Here is a 21,500-nt window from a genome sequence, read left to right on the forward strand (position 1 = left end):
TCTTTTAGTTCAATTCTCACATCCATACATGACTACTGGAAAAACCATAGCTTTGACTAGACCAACTTTTGTTGGCAAAGTAATATCTCTACTTTTTAATATGCTGTATAGGTTGGTTGTAGCTTTTCTTCCAAGGAGCAAGCATCTTTTAAATTCATGGCTACAGTTACTATCTGCAGTGATTTTGGGGCCCCCCAAAATAAACTATCTCACTGTTTGCATTATTTCCCCATCTATTTGCCATGAAGTGATGGGACCAGATGCCATGATCTTAGTTTTCTGAATGTTGAGTTTTAAGCCAAGTTTTTCACTCTCTGTTTTCACTTTCATTAAGAGGCTCTTTAATTCTTGACTTTCTGCCATAAAGGTGGGGTCATCTGCATATCTGAGGTTATTGATATTTCTCCCAGCAATCTTTATTCCAGCTCGTGCTTCATCCAGCCTGGCATTTTACATGATGTACTCTGCATATAAGTTAAATAAGCAGGGTGACTATATACAGTCTTGACATACTCCTTGCCTACTCCTTGAAGTACCTAGATTACAGTATTTGATGCAAATTTCCTGAGTTGTTTTGCAGATGTGAAAACACCTACCAACTGGAAGATGTTAACTACTTGATCACCATGAGCACATAGCCCCAGGTCTGCTGGAGCCAGGGACTGACAATGATAACCTCTGTGGTGTACCATTAGCCGATCAGATAGTTTTGCACAATCTGACAAAGTACCCTGCAACACCTGCTCCCTCACCTGACTTTTAAAAATGCTTTGCCAAAACCCCTGGGGAGTTCCAGACTTTTTAGGGCATGAGTCACATGTCTCCTTGCATGGCTCTGCAATGAACTTTTCTCTGATTTCAGTTTCTTTGTCCTCACTGTGTGTTGGGCATATGAATTTACATTAACTCTGTGATATCCAGAAATAGAAATATTGATGACATTCATCTAAAACTGCCCACCCTACCTTCTTTAGAGGAAAAATAAGAAAAAGCTGCTGCTGCTGCTGCTGCTGCTAAGTTGCTTCAGTTGTGTCTGACTCTGTGCAACCCCATAGACGGCAGCCCACCAGGCTCCGCCGGTCCCTGAGATTCTCCAGGCAAGAACACTGGAGTGGGTTGCCATTTCCTTCTCCAATGCATGAAAGTGGAAAGTGAAAGTAGGAAGTCACTTGGTCGTGTCCGACTCTCAGCGACCCCTTGGACTACAGCCTACCAGGCTCCCGCGTCCATGGGATTTTCCAGGCAAGAGTACTGGAGTGGGGTGCCATTGCCTTCTCCGAAGAAAAAGCTACTCCTATTTAAATAGATAAGCGCCATCTAGATTTAGCATACAATAGTTTATCCAAAAAAAGAGGACAGGGACTTGGGGTAAAATCAGCATTCAACTTTGTGAAGTTGGATGTTCTATTGGATTGATCAATGGTTTTAAACAAAGTGGATCTTTCAAGTGTGAGGTTTTTGCCAAAAAAAAAAAAAATCTGTGCTTAACTAAGACACTGGTCCTGTCTCCTTTAGTATTTTAAAATACTTTTATCCATGCAGCTCCCCAAAATGGTTGTTTTGTATGTTTGACAAGAATAGCATTTCTCGTTTTTAAAATTAACAATAATTATTGCATGAGAAACTAAATATATGTTGTATGAAAATACTATAACATTAAACTTTAAAGTAACTAGAGTTCTAGAGTTAAAGGTAACAATTAAAATATTATTTATATGATTGAAAATCACTTAGAAGCACTGACAGAGTTAAGTAGCCATCAAAAAGGATACCCAGTTTTAAATATCTACTAAAAATTTGGCTGGAGAATTCTCCACGACAATTTTTTAAGAGGTACCGCATTGACAATTTTTAAATTTTAATTTTATTTATTTTTTTTTTGAAATTTTTATGAGTATAGTTGATTTACAATGTGTTGATTTTTTAAAATTGAAGTACAGTTGATTTACAATGTTATGTTAAGTACTGTTGTCCAGCAAAGTGACTCAGCTTTATATATATATGTATCTTTTCATGTTATTTTCCATTATGTTTTGTCAAAGGATACTGAATATAGTTCCTTATGCTGTGTAGCAGGACCTCGTGGTTTACCCGTTATACACACACACACACACACACACACACACACCAGTTTGTGTGTGTTTCTGTCCTCAGTCACATCCAACTGTTTTGTGACCCCATGGACTATGGCCTGCCAGGCTCCTCTGTCATGGAATTTTCCAAGCAAGAATGCAAGAATACTGGAGTGGGTTGCCATTTCCTACTCCAGAAGATCTTCCCCATCCCAGGATGGAACCCACGTCTCTTGAATCTCCTGCATTGGCAGAGAGATTCTTTACCACTAGTGCCACGTGGGAAGGCAAGACACACCAGTTTGCGTCTTCTAATCCCAAATTCCCAATCCCTCCCTCTCCCACTCCTCTTCCCCTGGCAACCACCAATGTATTCTCTACAATAATTTTACTAATTAAGCTATTTTTCGGTATGTTTTATTTTACCTTGTTCTTATCTTTATACATAAGCATGGAAATGCCATGTAAACAGGAAAAGCAGCTTTGAAGTTTGCTAAAAGGGGTAACAAACTTCCAACAGTCACAAAAGTTCAGTTCAGTTTAGTTCAGTTGCTCAGTTGTGTCCGACTCTTTGTGACCCCATGAATTGCAGCACGCCAGAAATCCCTGTCCATCACCAACTCCCGGAGTTCACTCAGACTCACGTCCATTGATGCCATCCAGCCATCTCATCTTCTGTTGTCCCCTTTTCCTCCTGCCCACAATCCCTCCCAGCATCAGAGTCTTTTCCAATGAGTCAACTCTTCGCATCAGGTGGCCAAAGTACTGGAGTTTCAGCTTTAGCATCATTCTTTCCAAAGAAATCCCAGGGCTGATCTCCTTCAGAATGGACTGGTTGGATCTCCTTGCAGTCCAAGGGACTCTCAAGTGTCTTCTCCAACACCACAGTTCAAAAGTATCAATTTTTCGGCACTCAGCTTTCTTCACAGTCCAACTCTCACATCCATACATGACCACTGGAAAAACCATAGCCTTGACTAGATGGATCTTTGTTGGCAAAGTAATGTCTCTGCTTTTCAATATGCTGTCTAGGTTGGTCACAGGTTTTTCTTCCAAGGAGTAAACGTCTTTTAATTTCATGGCTGCAGTCACCATCTGCAGTGATTTTGGAGCCCCAAAAAATAAAGTCTGACACTCTTTCCACTGTTTCCCCATCTATGTGCCATGAAGTGATGGGACCAGATGCCATGATCTTCGTTTTCTGAATGTTGAGTTTTAAGCCAACTTTTTCACTCTCCTCTTTCACTTTCATCAAGAGGCTTTTTAGTTCCTCTTCACTGTCTGCCATAAGGGTGGTATCATCTGCATATCTGAGGGTATTGATATTTCTCCCGGCAATCTTGATTCCAGCTTGTGCTTGTTCCAGCCACAAAAGGGAGGATCTAAAACCCCAAACCTCCTGGCCTCTCAGAACAGGTCTGAAGGAAGGACTAAAGTCTGCAGATCTAATGTATAGAGTCAGCAAGTCACAGAAACTCACCTGTGCAGACCCACTAAGGATAGATCCAGATATACTGTTACTAAAAAAAAGAAGCAGATGCACTTCGGTCTCATTTTGCCATATAATAATATCATGGCCCATGTTGAAGTGGACTGGAACAGAGACAAAGCTGTTGGAGGACTGTCCTCCATGGATCTCCTGTGTTCCTGTCCTTTGCACTGAGTATTCTGGTCTGAACTAGCTCTTCAAGGTTGCTTGTACTGTGCTCCATCACAGGAGATAGTATAGTGTCTCCCTCTGGAGCAAGGGATAGTCCTGCTTCTGTTCACTGTCTTTTATAAAAGATTTGAGTTCAGGAAGCTCAGGTTTCCTCCCTTATAACACAACTCACTGCATGTATAGGTATTACCTGACCCTTTCACATTGTCCTGTGGGAACGGACACAAATGCTTATTTTCTGGCTCCTAATAAAGTCCTTCATCTCTGACCCAGGATTCTCATATTTTTTGCCAGCTTATATGAAATCAAGCCAGACTAAGTTGTTAGCTTGTGAGTATAGTAAAATCTTAGACTCTACATAGTTCTTGACAACAGTTCCCTGAGTAATTTTCTCCTATTTATTCCTTCAAATGAGCTTCCATGTGTGGGAAAATTTAATGTTTCGTCCCTGATAGCTCAGTTATTAAAGAATCTGCCTGCAGTGCAGGAGACCCTGGTTTGATTCCTGGGTCAGGAAGATCCACTGGAGAAGGGATAAGCAACCCACTCCAATATTCATGTCAGTCAATTACATAAAGAAAGGCTAAACAAAGGGGCAATCCTATAATTCTTGATTGGGTTTATCTATTCACTGTGAGTTCTGCTGAGCTATTAAGTCCATGAGTGGGCAGGGATTTTATCTATGGAATAAAACATACATGTAAACAATTCAGTCTCTTAGTCCTAAAAATAGGAATGAATAGAGTATTTGAGGTGATACAGACCTTAAATCTTTGAAAGAACAGCTACAAAAAACTTTTTGTGACTTTGCTCAGCAAACTTTCCCATCTCTCCTATGATGGCCCACCCTTCTTTCCTTCACATTGTTTCCCCAAATTCTGGTTTCGCCTTCATCATGGCTAGCAAACAACGAAGAGCCTCCAGCACCAGGAGACCTCAAGGAGTTGCGACCTGGGGGAACGTTTCCATTTTCTTACTTCCTGTACGTTGTCTTCTTAATTGAAAATTGGCACTGACATTTTGCAAATGGTGGAGATGTGTACATGTGGGTAACAGGGAACAAAAATATGATCAAACAGGCAGTGAGATCCAAGGACTGAGGGAACTTCCTGTATATCCTCACACACTTACAGGAATGGCACAAATAAACAAGGTTTGGGATAAAATCATCTATAGAGGTGGGGCTCTGGCAGAGGATCTCTGGCTCTAAAACATTTTAAAAGTTATTTTACATGTTTCTTGAATAAAATGGGATTCCCTGGTGGCTCAGATGGAAAAGAATCTGCCTGCAGTGGGAAAGACCTGAGTTCCATCCTTGGGCTGGGAAGAGCCCCTGGAGAACGGAAAGGTTACCCACTCCAGTATTCTTGCCTGGAGAATTCCATGGACAGAGGAGCCTGGCGGGCTACAGTGCATGGGGTCGAAAAGAGTTGGACGTGGCTGAGTGACTTTTACTACTGTTTACTACTAATAATTAAGAGCACAGTTTTCTGACTACTAATTATTTTAGTAACTATAAAGCACAGATTTACCTTACTGATTAAACTAGTAACCATAGGTGTCATGGGGGCTTCCCAAGTGGTGATAGTGGTGCCTGCAAATGCAGGAGACGCTTTTTGCCTGAAAATTCCATGCACAGAGGAGACTGGCCAGCTACGGTCCATGGGGCCACAAAGAGTTGGACACAACTGAGCGACTGAACACACACAGACACATAGGCGTTATATTTATACTGAACCCATTTCACAAGGAAATACAAAATGGATGAAATATTCAAATATAGAAGATAATTCACAAAGATACAGGAAAAGCACAGGGTTATGTGATAATGAAGGCTTGAGTCATGCAGCAGTTACCAATTCCCTGAAGAAGAAAGAAGTTATAATAAAAATAGTTTTTCATTCTTATCATAAGAATTAATGTAACCCCTACTTTTCCTCTAAATTTTTTCACCTAAAACTTTCACATTCCCCTCTTTCCAAATGAATACTCCCTTTTCCAAATATTAGCCGTAGCTCCGAAGGCGTTGATAAGCAAGAGACCGTATTCTACTGCCCTCTGCTGGAAGATAGAATTATCACCCATCAACCTGAAAGGAAATGGAGGCTCTCTTGGTTAACCAATCCAGGTTAGTTATCATCTGTCAGCCAAAGTATCATCTAAAACAGGTGATGGATATGGACATAGACAGATGATAGATGAATAGATGGGTGGATACATAGATAAATAGATGGATAGATGATAGAGACGATAGATAACTGATAGATGTATAGATTATTATTCAGAGATAAGATTGATTATATTCTGCAACTGCGTTAGATCTATTTTCCGTTCTAAGTCAAACTTCTACAAACTTGAAAAATAAAACTAGGATAACACTTTTTAGATGGCAGGCATTGGACAAGGAGGGAATGTGAAAGGAGATGTCCTAACCCATATACAGATAATCGATACACTGAAGATGCTCTGCAGAGGGAAAAGATTTAGGCTAGAAACTGGAAAATTGTTGTCAGGTAAGAAAAGCATAACTGGATAGATAAAGAAGGTTTTATCACAGCATTATACTTTATTTCATTTCTCTATTCTATATGTATTCCGTGAGAGCCCGAACACATTTGATAAATAGTTGCATCTCTTTGCACCTTAGCTTACCCATCTAAGTTTTACTCCATTATTCCAAGTACCCTAAGGGTGACCAACTGTGTGTGCTTGAATTTTCTTAAGAACAGATGTCGTATTTAATGTCATAGTTTTATTAGAACCATAGGGTTAACTCAAAGTTTCCAGAAACTTGGAAACAAAATGGCTTTAAAATTTAAGCAGGTCTAGTTTAGGAACCGGAGAAGGCGATGGCACCCCACTCCAGTACTCTTGCCTGGAAAATCCTATGGATGGAGGAGCCTGGTAGGCTGCAGTCCATGGGGTCGCTAAGAGTCGGACATGACTGAGTGACTTCATTTTCACTTTCACTTTTCACTTTCATGCATTGGAGAAGGAAATGGCAACCCACTCCAGTGTTCTTGCCTGGAGAATCCCAGGGACGGGGGAGCCTGGTGGGCCACCATCTATGGGGTCGCACAGAGTCGGACACGACTGAAGCGACTTAGCAGTAGCAGCAGTTTAGGAACATGCTGGTATCCTCCCTTGCCAGGTATTGCTGACACACTTCTGAATGATGCCTCCGTGACTCACTGGGGTCATGTTTGGACAGAAATATTGACTCAAGGATGGTATTCTCATCATCACGCTGAGAACAGGCATAGGTTTCAGACTCAGACAAACTTGGAATTTTATCTCAGTTCTAACAAAGCACTGAATATCTGTTAGAGCAGATACTTGCATAGTATATACCACGTTTAAGAGACCCGGGAGAGGGGTGCCAATTTTACCCATGATGAAACTCAGGCACAGAAAGTATTAAGTAACTTTCACTGACTTCAATCATGGAGTTAGTGAGTCATGAAATATCTTCTCTGCATTGAATTTTTCTCATTCATAAAATGAAAGTAAAGAAACTCAACTTGCCGAATTTAGGGGAGAACGTGGGACAGTGCATACAGAGTGTGAAGCATGAGTCCTGGCACCCAGCAAGTGCTGAAAAAAAAAACTGTTGCTGGTATTTTGTCATTTAATGACTTGGTCCTTATGGACTACCTGGCAGTATTTCAGTTTCTAAAAGCAATGGGTCACTCATTGAATTTACTGCAGGATCTTCCTGCAGAACGCAGCATTAGAAGAAAAATGATGTAAAGTAATTAGTCTCCAATTAAAATAAAGAAATTAAAAACAAAAAAATCCAAAACCACTGTTGGAACTGTAGTTTCAGCTCAGAAAAATAGAACTGCTACAAATTTGTGTTAGAATGGAGATCTTGCTTCTTGTTTTAACTTTTTTTAAACTTGTTGTAACTGAAGTGTATAAAGCAGCTTGATATTCAAAAAAAAAAAAAAGAAGAAAACAACTGAAAAATCACCTTTCTTAGACCCTCCATTTTGAGGGTGGAGACCCATAAACAGGTGACCAGCTGAGAGAAACTGGAACCCCTATAGAGCATTGAGGGGAGAGAGAAATACCCTTGTCTTTACATGTACCATTGCTTCTCCAGCTCCTTTCCCCTCTTTTATCCATAACCAGGTTAGTTAGAGCCATAGGATAGATTCCCCTTCTTGGACCTAACTGAATTGATGTTTACAACCAGAGCAGCTATGAAGGTGAGGATTTTTTTTTTTTTTTTTTACCTCCAGCGCTAACCTCTAAACTATTAGGGCAATCCCATGACTTACACAGATCCAGACCAGCCTCCTTGTTATCTATTATAAGAATCCATGTGTCCAAAATGCAAAGAGAAAATCAATTCATTCTCTTAAGTCATAATTTAGAAAGAACATAAGGTCCGGGACCACAGTAGAGATGGATTAGGCTGTCATTCTTGATTCTCAGAGCCTCTTGGGCAGTGAGGTGATCTCCCTGCTGGTCCAGTGGTTTCAGGGTAGATACCTTTCATTTCCCTTCAGCAGGCATGTCTTCAGCCCAGATTATTCCATTAACCATTTTATAATGTCCTCCCCTGTAAGAATGTTTGCCCTTCTTGGTTGCTTTAACCAGGTGAAGCATTTCCTCCCAGGGATCAAAGTGTTATCCTTCAAGTCTTTCCTCATGTGTCTGCAACTCCAACCTGCATACGTAAGTAACAGATGGGAAGGTATCATGAAAACACCTTACTTGTGAACCACGAAATTATATGGTTCATTCATAAACCCCCTGGTGAAACAGGCTTTTATGACTCTAAGCTGGAAAATTTGAGGGAATTTCCACTTAACTTCAGGTTAGTTTCCATGGTACTAATCAGTACATTCCAGCTGCATGTGGTTATCTCTATTTTTAAAACAATACTCTAAATCACTACCCCTGAAAATATAGTACAAATTTATGTGGCAATAAAGTCACATTTAAGAATTCTTCATTTCTTAAAATAAATTATGTCTCCTTTTTTATTTTAAACAAATGATCTTTTTTAATGTCTTAAAAATAGTACTTGTTTTACAAATCCAAAAAAGCAGCAATTTTACTAACCTGGATTTTGAAGACTCATTCTATCAGCTAATTAAGAACATAAGAAAAATAGGTGTTTCATATATTTATATTTACTTGATGGAAATAGACCTTGTATTTTTATTTGCTTCCTGCCATAAAATACATGACATTCTGACACTGTCTTGAAGATATGGGAAAAGAGCTTATATGTCTATGGTCTTTTTTTAAAATTCAAGTACAAATGTTATATTAGTTTCAGGTGTACAACATAGTGATTTGATATTTATATATGTTATGAGAGAGATGTTTACCACCATAAGTCTAGTTACCATCTGTCACCATTTAAAGCTCTTACAATATTATTGACTGTATTCCCTATCATGTACATTATATTCCCATGACTTATGTACCTACAAGTTTATGCCTCTTAATCCCCTTCACCTTTTTTTCTCTCCCCCACATCCCCTGATCTCCGGCAGTTACCATTTTTCTTCTCTGTGTCTATAAGTCTGTTTCTTTTTGTTTATTTATTTTGTTTTTTAGATTCCACATTAAAGTGAAATCAGTTTTTGTCTTTGTCCGTCTGACTTGTTTCATAACACCCTCAGCTCCATCCATGTTATCACAAATGGCAAGATTTCATTCTTTTTTTTATGGCTGAATAATATTCTATTGTGTATATATATATAGGTATATATATATATTACATCTTCTTTATCCATTCATCTATTGATAAGCACCTATTGATTGCTTTCATATCTTGTCAATTATAAACAATGCTGTAATAAACACAAGAATGCATATATATTTTCAAACTAGTGTTTTTATTTTCTTCAGGTAATACCCAGAAGTGGCATTGCCAGATCATATGGTAGCTCTATTTTTAATTTTTGAAGGAAACTCCATACTGTTTTCCATAGCGGCTGCCCCAATTTTTATTCCTACCATTAGTGCAGGAGAGTTCCCTTTCCTCCACATTCTGACCAACACTTATTTGTCTGTGGTCTTTAAATAAAGAGCAAATGATTATCTAGGCTCAAAAGCTCCCATCAGTTAATCAGTAAATGTTTACTGAGGACCTACTGTGTTCCAGACACTCTTCTAGGCACTGGGGATATATCAGCAAATAAAGCAAACCTATGTCCCTGCCTTCATGGAGCATATATTCTAACTTGTGTTACCTAATGGATGAGTAAGATCTAGAAAACAAAATTTGGGTTCTAATGTTTATTGTCCAATTTATTTTCCATTAACCATTTCACTTTTCTTAGCCTTATGGCTTTTCTTCCTATTAAATAATTGTTTTTTAAAATACCTTTTATATACCTCATTTGGGTGTTTTGAAATTGAAAACAGCAAGGAGGGAATTCCTTTTTGGTTCAGTGGCTAGGACTCTGCACTTCCATCTCAGGGCACATGGGTTGAGTACTTGGTTGGGGAGCTAAGATCTCACAAACTGTGTGGAGCAGCCAAATTAAAAAAAAATTTAAAAAGACACTTAAAAAATTAAAAAAAAAAAAGAGCAAGGATACAGAAAGCCATGTACACAAAAGAAGAGAAGAGGCAATTATGGCACTCACTAAGGGATAAGCTGTATTGTCTACCCTCAAGCAGGTGTTAATCTTGTGCAAGGAGAAAGCTATGCCATGAGACATATAATAATCAGTTACTAACCTGTGTGCTGCCGACTGTAGCCGCAGTTGGAGATAGCAAGGAGCACTAACTATTGAGGGACGATTTAAGGAGAAGGTGAAACTTGGATTGATTCTTATATAATGTTGAAATTCGGCAGAGAGTAACAAAAGTCAGATATGGGAATTGGAATGATGGGAATTGGAATGATGTAATTGATGTACAATTATGGAAACTGGTTGATAAGGACTGAGAGAAACAACCAGATAAAGGGCATGGAGAAATATTTTGGAAGTCTTAAAGTCCAGACAGAGGGTTTGATACAATACAGTGGAAGTCTCAAACATGAAAGGGAGATGTTGATAGCACTGTCTTAGGAAGATCTGAGCTACATACTGAGTCTACTGTAAGTTTCCCTCAAGAATAGGCATACATTGTCAGCCTCTCCCAGGGATCAGAAGCCTCCCCTTTCCAGACCTAGTGAACTTCTGAAGTCTTGGGAGGAGAGGAGAAATATATGCATCCCTTCTGCACAAGAAGAAAACTAAAATCACTATACTTCTGGGTCCTCCACCTGCAGCTCTTTGGGAAGAACCAAAGGTATAGCATGTCTTGACTCAATCTCCCTCAATAAATAAACCTAAAGAATAGCTTGATCTTTGGCCATGTACTCATTCCATCAGGCCTGCCAAGCTTGAAAGACTTAAGATTAACTTAAGTTTGGTATCTTTAAAAAGTAAGTGCCTGGAGAAACTGTCTTATTGAGAATCTCACAGTAACATGGTTAATCAGGAAAAGGTTTAACAGAAAATCCAAAATATCAATGCCTTAAGTAAGATAAAAATTACTTCTCTCTTTGATAAAAGGACTCCAGAAGTAAGCCACCCAGGGCTGGTGTGGTGACGCCAGTCATCAATGGCCCAAGCTCCTTCTATCCTTCAAATCCACCATTCAAGTGCTGGTTTCCATTTTTAAGATTCAATTCATGGTTCAAGATGACCGCCACCATACCCCCATAGCAGGCAAGAGAATTGAGGAAGACAGAAAAGACTAAAAGTACTCTTCCAGCCTAATCTTTCTTTGAGCATCCATCCTGAAATTTCACTGCATGTTTAGTTCACTGGTCATATACATATATGACCTTCAGAGGCTGGAAAAGACAGCCTCTCAGCAAAGTTTACTCCTAGCAAAACTGAACTCATTAAGGTTGTAAAGTAAGAAAGTGAATAGAAAGTCTAGAAATGCATTAGAACACGAATATGAAGTCTTTACAAATGAGAACAGACCGAGGTGAAAAATAGTGAGAGTGATGGTTACGGTAGTTAAAAAGTAAGATGCCCCAGGATTTTTCCCAGGGTTAGACAAGAAATCAAAACAAGGACCAGCTGCCAAAACTGGGCTTTTTCTTCTGCCTTATTGATTGCTGATGGGTATGTTAATATACACTTCACCATATTCTCCAAATACTAACCATCTAGTTCATTTGCTTTTTGTATATCCATTTGAGAACAAACAGCAGACATAACGCTGCTTTATCCTGGAAAACTTCAGTGTGTTTCCTAAGTGTGATGGTATTCTCTTTTTTCATTAAGTTTTCTTTCTTTTTTTCTTTTCAAAAAATTTTTAGTTTTCTTAATTGTTAAGATCGTTTAAATTTTTAATGGAGTATAGTAGATTTACCACATTGCGTTTGTTTCTGCTGTATAGCAAAATGAATCAGTTATACACAGACATATATCCACTCTTTCTTAAAATTCTCTTCCCTTATCAGCCATTACAGAGTACTGAATTGTGTTACCTGTGCTATGCAGTAAGATTTTATTAGTTTTCCATTTTATATATTAGTAGGGAAAAGTATTCGCTTACAAAGCCATAACACAATTTGCAAAATCAGGAATTTAATATTGCTAAGATACTATTTATAATCTACAATCTTATTTAGATTTCACCAATTATACCAATAACGTCTTTTAAAGTGAAAGAAAATATCAGATTATGCACCCCATTCAGCTGTCTTATCTCTTTAATCTCCTTTAATATGGAACAGTTTCTCCCTCTTTTATTACATGAGCAGTTATTTTGTCATATATCTCTCAAATTGCATGTGTCCAGTGTCCCTTCCTGATAAGGGAAAAAATAACTTTACAGTGGAGACATGTGGCAGACACCATTTGAGCCAATCGATCAACGTTGATAGCACCAATCATGGCACAGGCTGACATCAATCACCTTCTAATAGGATGCAGTGAGAACACGTGATTTCTGTGCCGTGCTGTGCTTAGTCATTCAGTCCTATCTGACTCTTTTCGACCCCATGGACTGTAGCCCTCCAGGCTCCTCTGTCCACGGGATTTTTCCAGACAAAAATACTGGAGCAGGTTACCATTTCCTACTCCTGGATCTTCCCGACCCAGGGATCAAACCAGGGTCTCCTGCATTGCAGGCAGATTCTTTACTGTCTGAGGCAAAACATTCAAGCAAAATGTCTTCACTTGCATTCTACCCTTGCCTATCTGTCACAATTGCAGGATGAATCAGGTGACATTAAATCACAAGGACTGAGTTCTACCATCTTATTTACTTCACAATCTGGAGAGTTTGCAAGAAACGGGTGAGTGCTACAAAGACAACTTTTTTTTTTTCCACTTGTAATCACATATAGGTTTCAAGGCTCCCACCATCTCTCCATCCTTTGTATCTAACCAGTTATGTTCTCACTATTTCTTTGTATGTACATATGTAGACCCATAACCTGGAAAGTTGAAGGGAATATTTAGTTCCCATCTGATGTTTCGGAATTTGAAAAAAAAGAAAATTGCTTATTGTGTTATTTTTTTTGTCCAATTCCTCGAGTTGGTATAGACATTTTCACTTATATCTTGTGCTGAGTCACTCAGTCATGACTGACATTTCACAACCCTTTAGACTGTAGCCTGCCACGCTTCTCTGTCCATGGGATCTTCCAGGCAAGAATACTAAGAGTGGGTTGCCATTTCCTCCTCCAGGGGATCTTCCTGATCCAGGGAACCAACCCGCAGCTGCTGTGTCTCCTGCATTGCAGGTGTATTCTTTACCCTCTGAGCCATTGGGGAAGCCCTTCACTTGTATTAAAAGATACAAAAAAAAAAAAGATTTTAAAATATTTGTTTGAATGAATTTGTCTTTTCCCATGAATGCTTAAAGTATAACATTGCTATTATTTGCATAGAAAATGAAAGCTATATTTTTCCCATTGTCTAACAACAAATTATGCCAAAATTCAAATTTGCAGAGCCATATGAAGTTTCATTCCACATGAACCCTAAGCCAAATGTTAACAAAAAGAAACATTTCCTTTATCAGTTTTTGCTACTTATCTTCCTTCACCATATTTCACTCATTTTATTTGCTCCATTTTGTATCAGGGATTAATCTGAAATGTTTGATTTTAATTACAAATCCTCTTTATACAAAAACTTTTAAAATATGACTTTAGTATAATTTATTCCTAACTTCAAATCTTGTAGATAGGAAATGTCAAGGACATAACAACTTGCTTTTGAAGATTACAAAAGCAATGATCCAGGGAAGAGGCAAATGAGAACCACTGGAAAAAAAATCAAAAAGGTGAAAACAAATAAACCAGTAAGTAAAAATAGAGCCAGATTTGCTTTGCAAATAGAGCCAGATTTGCTTTGCAAAAATCTACTCCCTAATGACACAAGTCCCTGCATAGACCCAGGAGCATCATTGAATCTGGCCAATCCTCCTGATTTCCTTAAGTAACAAAGATGAAAACTGGGCCTTTCTTGTGATAGTTCAACTAGAAGTAGCCCCCCCACCAGAATATTATGGTAAATTAGTGGACTATATTTTTTTAACCAAAATGATTCTTTTTCAACATATTTTTAATAAACCACATAATGAAATTTCATACCTAGGCTTTAGGATTTTGTTATAGTGTCTCTAAAATAGTCAATATTATTTTAATGTAGTGAAGTAGCATTATTAAAACAAGGGTGGTATTATTATTCCTTTTAAAAAATCAGCCCATATATATAATGTTTGAGTGAGATAGATACACCTTTGAGCAAAAATATTTGACTACATCATTGAGCCTATTAGCCAGCATCCTATGCACATTTCTGGTCACCTGGGAAAATAGATAATTTTTTCCCCTTTTTTTTCATCTCACTGAATGAGATTGCTAGCTAGATGAAAAAATAAACTATTGAATGCACTGTAGAGGTATGGACATCCATTTCTACATCTGAGAAGGGCACAGTCCCTCTGCTGGAGCCCCTCGCAGCTCAGACTGCCTTCTGTCCGGCTTACACACAAAGACTTCAGGTCCCAAGGTCATGAGGATCAAGTTGAATTAGATTCATCTTGAGTCACTTCGTTAGCTTCAGAACTCCACCTTCAGATATAACCATGGAAAACAATCCATCAACCAAGGGCATATTCCAGTATCTTCCACGGATTTCTCAGTTGCTGTTGGGAGGAGCTATCTTTAGATTTTCAAAATTCCTGCACTCCCATTCCTCCTCTTCATGTTTTTCCTTCTCCTCTGCTTCCCCAAAGTTTTAGCTGCGTATTCACCTTCTCCTAGAAATCCTTCCTGATTAAAATCATGTTCTGACTAGTACTAGCTTTCCCTTCTATCCTTTTCTCTTTTAGACTGAGTCAGACACTTCCATATACAAGTGGGTTTCAGGCTCGTATGCACTGCTTCTCAATTAAATACATATTCCCAAAGGATGAAGGACTCCTGCTTTGATTTCTACTCATCTCCAGATCGTCTGGTGGCTGCTACAGTACATGGGATAACACCTATAACACATACACTTAGAACTTTGCCTGGCACAGAAAAGCACCTAGTAAGCATCAGCCATCCTTATCATCACCTAAGTGCTGATGAGTCTGGACATGACTGAGCGACTGAACTGAACTGAATTAAAATGCTGATGACCAGTAGTACATATCTCATGGACATTTAGGGTTTTTTTGTTATTTGTTTTTAATGGCCACACCATGTGGCACATGGGATCTCAGTTCCCTGAGCAAGAATCAAATTCTGCATTGGAGTTGCGGAATCTTAAGTTTAAGTGAGCTCAACTAATTACTGTACTTAGCTTAGGGCATGGGACGGGAGAAGGTCTCAACAGGTGGCAACTATTACTTACTAATAGGAGGTTACTAGGGAAAAGGAAGCCATACCTCAGTTACCGTGAAGAGATTTTAAGAGTAGAAGAGCTCACAATAGCAGTTAAGGCATTATTATTGTTAGTTGTCAAAACAGGTACAATCTAATTAGCCCAAAGAAAATAAATGCAGAATAAAGGGCAAATTTATTGATGGTCAATCAGTCTTTGAGTCTTTCTGCCAAGTTACACCAAAAAATTGCTAATTCCTTCCAAGTGTCTGTCATGGGACCATTTCACAGGAACAACTGAGTTTATTCTCAAATGTAAGTGTGTGGTACTAGAAATACGGGATTCCCTGGTGGCTCAAACGGTAAAGCATCTTCCTGCAAGGCAGGAGACTGGGGTTCGCTCCCTGGGTTGGGAAGATCCCCTGGAGAAGGAAATGGCAACACACTCCAGTACTATTGCCTAGAAAATCCCATGGATGGAGGAGCTAGAAATACATTAATATAATAGTCATTCCAAAAGTAATGACTCCCTTTTACTATTGAAGAAAAAAATTATGCCTGGAAACAATAAATTCACCAAGTAATGTTTGGAGAATATTTCTGAAACACCCTAATTTCAAAAGGTAGAGCTGATAAATTGGTTCCCTTCATATCAAATATGACTTGGAGGCCTCTCTTTGTAGTCAAATTCATTTTTGTTGTTCTTGGACTCCTTTGGGTAATAGGTCGCTTTGCAGCCAACATCATCACATCTAAAATTGTATTCCTCATTTTCTACGACTGTCCTCATGACTGGAGCTGAAATGAAAAGTATTTTCAAAAATAACATCAAAGCCAATGATTAAAAAGAGCTGTTGTCACAAATAGTACATGGAAGCAACTTAGAATGTCCACAGGCCGACGAATGGATAAGGAAGTTGTGGTATATATACACAATGGAATATTACTCAACTATAAAAAGAATGCATTTGAGTCAGTTCTAATGAGGTGGATGAAACTGGAGCCTATTATACAGAATGAAGTAAGTCAGAAAGAGAAACACCAATACAATGTATTAACATAGATACATGGAATTTAGAAAGACGGTAACAATAACTGTATATGCCACGCAGCAAAAGAGACACAGATGTAAAGAACAGACTTTTGTACTATGTGGAAGAAGGAAAGGGTGGGATGATTTGAGAGAATAGCTTTGAAACATGTATATTACCACATATAAAATAGATGACCAGTGCAAGTTTGATCAGAGAAGGCAATGGCACCTCACTCTAGTACTCCTGCCTGGAAAATCCCATGGATGGAGGAGCCTGGAAGGCTGCAGTCCATGGGGTTGCTGAGGGTCGGACACAACTGAGCGACTTCACTTTCACTTTTCACTTTCATGCTTTGGAGAAGGAAATGGCAACCCACTCCAGTGTTCTTGCCTAGAGAATCCCAGGGACAGGGCATCCTGGTGGGCTGCCATCTATGGGGTTGCACAGAGTTGGACATGAAGTGACTCAGCAGCAGCAGCAAGTTTGATGCATGTAGCAGGGCAGTCAAAGCTGGTGCTCTGGGATAACCCAGAGGGATGGGGTGGGGAGGGGGGTTCAAGATCGGGGGACACATGTACACCCATGACTGATTCATGTTCATGTACGGCAAAAACCGCCACAATATTGTAATTAGCCTCTAATTAAAATAAATAAATAATTTTTTTTAAAAAGGAGCTGTTGTCCCATGAAACCAGATTAAGAATAAACCAAGGTCAGACTTGAACTCAAGATTTGTGAAAATCAGAAAAGCTGGTAAAGATGTTAATCCTGGAACATATCCTCTTTAGCATCGCCATGTAACTGCCTAGTTGCTGCCTGACCTAGCTCTCTCCACAAGCTGTCATTCAACACTGAGTCACAGAATACTTATCCTGGATTCTGAGGCCCAGGGAGGTCAAAAGACCAGGTACTGAGTACTCTGGTGTCCAGGCCAGGACTAGCCTCCTCTTGAGTTCACAGTCCAAAGCTCTTTGCTTTCCTTGGGCCAAGTGTCAAAAGTTATGATGATGATAAGAGATGTGACCTTGAAGATAGACTTCTGCTAGTGTTAGTAGTTCAGTCGTGCCTGACTCTTTACAACCCCATGGACAGTAGCCCACCACGCTCCTCTGTCCATGGGATTCTCCAGGCAAGAATACTGGAGTGGGTAGTCATTTCCTTCTCCAGAGGATCTTCCAGACCTAGGGATCAAACCTGGGTTTCCTGCATTGCAAGCACCTTCATTACTGTCTGAGTCCCCAGGGAAGCCCAGGCTTCTGCTACTGAGTGTGTAAACAAGACCTGGGGTGCTCAGGCTGAGACTTCATGGGACACAGTCACCACTGGCAAAATATGGAACAGTTCTTCCTATTAAGAAATGAAAGCTCAGGGATCATAGAGCCTGATAGGGAACAAATAGACCCCACCTACACACACACTTCATGGCAAATAGATGGGGAAACAATGAAAACAGTGACAGACTTTATTTTCTTGGGCTCCATAATAACTGCAGATGGTGACTGCAGCCACGAAATTAAAAGACGCTTGCTCCTTGGAAGAAAAACTATGACCAACATAGACAGAATATTAAAGAGCAGAAACATTACTTTGCCAACAAAGGTCTGTCTAGTCAAAGCTATGGTTTTTCCAGTAATTATGTATGGATGTGAGAGTTGGACCATAAAGCTGAGCACCAAATAATTGATACTTTTGAACTGTGGTGTTGAAGAAGACTCTTGAGAGTCCCTTGGACTGCAAGATCAAACCAATCAATCCTAAAGGAAATCAGTCCTGAATATTCATTGGAAGGACTGATGCTGAAGCTGAAACTCCAATACTTTGGCCACCTGATGCGAAGAACTGACTTATTGGAAAAGACCCTAATGCTGGGAAAGATAGAAAGCAGGAGGAGAAGGGGATGACAGAGGATGAGATGGTTGGATGGCATCACCAACTCAATGGACATGAGTTTGAGCAAGATCTGGGAGTTGGTGATGGACAGGGAAGCCTGGTGTGCTGTAGTTCATGAGGTCGCAGAGTTGGACACGACTGAGCGACTGAACTGAACTGAACCCACACACATATACACACAAATGCGTTTCATTTACTAACACTAATCACAGTTTTTGTATATTAAAACAAAACTCTTAGAAAGAAAAGCAAAATTTGTCAGAACTAGGGCTTCTAAACTCTAGATAGAATGTGATGTTATTTAAGGCTTTACATTAGAAAATAAAATAACACTTAATGTAGTTTCATCGCAAAAATCACAAACTCTTCTCATCCTATTTCACTTCCTTTGCCAGACAGTAAAATCTTTCCAATTAACTTCCTTCTCTGATTTATCTTTATAACTGTATAAAGCACTGCAAACAATAGACGCTTAAAAAATATTTAGTGAAAGGATGGGCCCCATAAAAGCATCATGAAGTCGCTAAGTCGTGTCCGACTCTTCCTGACCACATGGACTGTAGCCCACCAGGCTCCTCCATCCATGGAATTTTCTAGGTAAGAGTACTGGAGTGGGTTGCCATTTCCTTCTCCAGGGGATCTTCCCAACCCAGGGATCAAACCCACATCTCCCATGGCTTCAAATTTGAAAATATGACCTAATGGAAGTTTTCATTTTGATTCCTTCGAAGCTTCCAGATAGTTTTCAAGCTGAAAACTCTGTATTTCATGTATTGACCAAAATTTTGAAGGAAACTGGTAAGAAAGAAATGATTAAAAACATGCTGTCCATACTTAGTTGGGCTTTAAAATATTTTCTCACTCTTTGTTTAGGTTGTGATGGTGGCATTAATAAAAACATTTTACATACAACAGGAAAAGAATATACTCCATAATTTCTTGATAAATAATGGTGAAAGCAATTAAAGACATATTTTAGAAGAATGACTTTTCTGGGCTTCCCTAGTGGCTCAGCGGTAAAGAACCTGCCTGCCAATGCAGGGGGCTTCCCTGGTAGTTCAGTTGGTAAAGAATCCGTCTGCAATGCAGGATACCCCAGTTCAATTCCTGGGTCGGGAAGATCCCCTGAAGAAGGAATAGGCTTCCCACTCCAGTATTCTGGCTGGGAGATTTCCATGGACTGTATAGTCCATGGGGTTGCAGAGAGTCGGACACGACTGGTTCAATCCCTGGGTCAGGAAGATTCCCCAGAGAAGGAAATGGCGACCCACTCCAGTATTTTTGCCTGGGAAATTCCATGGACAGAGGAGCCTGGCAGGCTACAGTCCATAGGGTTGCAAAGAGCTTAGCTTAGCAACTGAAAAACACAAGTTGGATAAATGGAAAATAAAAATACTGAACAACACAAGTTGAATAAAATAGAAAATAAAAATAGTAAAAAAAAAAAAAAAAAAAGACTTTCCATTATCGTGTGCTTGTTAAACTGTCTAAAGATTTTGTTGTGGTGCTGTCATTGTTTAAAATTATTTATTTATTTAATATACCTTTTCATGAGTTAAGTTGATACAGCATTACTGTAGTATGGGAGCAAAAAGATTTGCCTACCCAAAAGAACCCAGAAATAAAAGTTACTGTTCATTGTTTAGAATAACAAAATAATCTCTTAATAATAAAAGAGTTTTGAAACTGGCTCCAAGAGAATTCAGTTTGGAGTGTGGTCATTGGCTAAATCCTTGGCAAAGGATTTATTACTTTTATGGGTCAAATAAATGCCCCTTAAAAATGATTACAAATGAAAGCTTAAGTGCCCTTCATCCATATCCTAAATAAATTTCTTTTTATAATTCTATAAAACTACCCCCCAGAAATCCAATTAAATAAAGAAAATGTCATTATCATTATCATTCTGATAATGACAGAAGCAAAAGAATCAGATACTGACAGACCAATAATATTATTGAGTATAATTATTAGGATATTATTTCTACTAATAGACATTGGGTAGCACACACAGTACCTGGAAACCCAGCTGAGTGGATGTGTGCAATTCCTCAATCAGATGATAGTCATACAGATGCAGAAAAGACAGGGTCTTCCGCATATACCTCTCAATGCCAGTCCTTTACGATGAGTAATCTGTTAGACTTGCAATAGAACGTCAAGCTGAGCACGTGGAGCAGAATCACAATACTCTGGCTTCATTAAGCACCTCCCACCCAGTTCTATACAGTTGGTGTTACCCCATCCCTGACAGAGGTCGCCCAGGCTAAGCTTACATCCTGAAGGCACAGACAGTTCACCACAGTCAAAGCTGTCTTTTCCAGTCCTTTACATTTTTAGAAAAAATTTTTCTCACGTTGAGTTTAATCAGTTCTCCTGGTAACATCTCTGGACTGACCTTTATCCTTTATCTTTACAGGAAAAGGGCATGATTTCACCTAAAATGCTTTGAGCACGTCTGGGTGAACCACTTTGCTGTATGCTGGCAATGTAAGAATGAAAGAGACAAATATCAACTTCATCCTCAGTCTACATCTTCCCCAAAACCAGCCCCAAATACTGGAGGATAGGGTTTACAACTCTTAAGTTTTCTCTCTTCTAGGATAAGGATCCCAGTCTCCTCAACTCTTTCTCCCTCAACATGATGTCCAGGATTTTCTTTAATCTGGTTGCTCTCTTTTAGGGACATTTGGGTTTACAAATGAGGTCTTAAGCACATCACCCGTGATCTTTACTAATGCAATCTGGGATTTCACTCACTCTCTGTGTTTGTCAGTCTCAGTATGTTGTTGGGCAAGATGCTTATGTGATTGTTGCTGTGCTTTGTGGCTTGCAAGATCTAAGTTCCCCAACCAGGGATTGAACCCATGCCTGCGTCAATGAAAGTGTGGCGTCTTCACCACTGGACTGCCAGAGAATCCCCATACGGTACATATTTTCGTGTCTTCCTCTGTCAATTTCTCATCATCCCCTTTACGCTTACGTTTTTATTTTTATCTTTGTTAAATTATACCCTTGAGGATTTTTTTCAAAGTATTAGCCTG

Source organism: Bos indicus x Bos taurus, chromosome 23 (genome assembly GCF_003369695.1).
Source record: "Bos indicus x Bos taurus breed Angus x Brahman F1 hybrid chromosome 23, Bos_hybrid_MaternalHap_v2.0, whole genome shotgun sequence".
Taxonomy (NCBI): domain Eukaryota; kingdom Metazoa; phylum Chordata; class Mammalia; order Artiodactyla; family Bovidae; genus Bos; species Bos indicus x Bos taurus.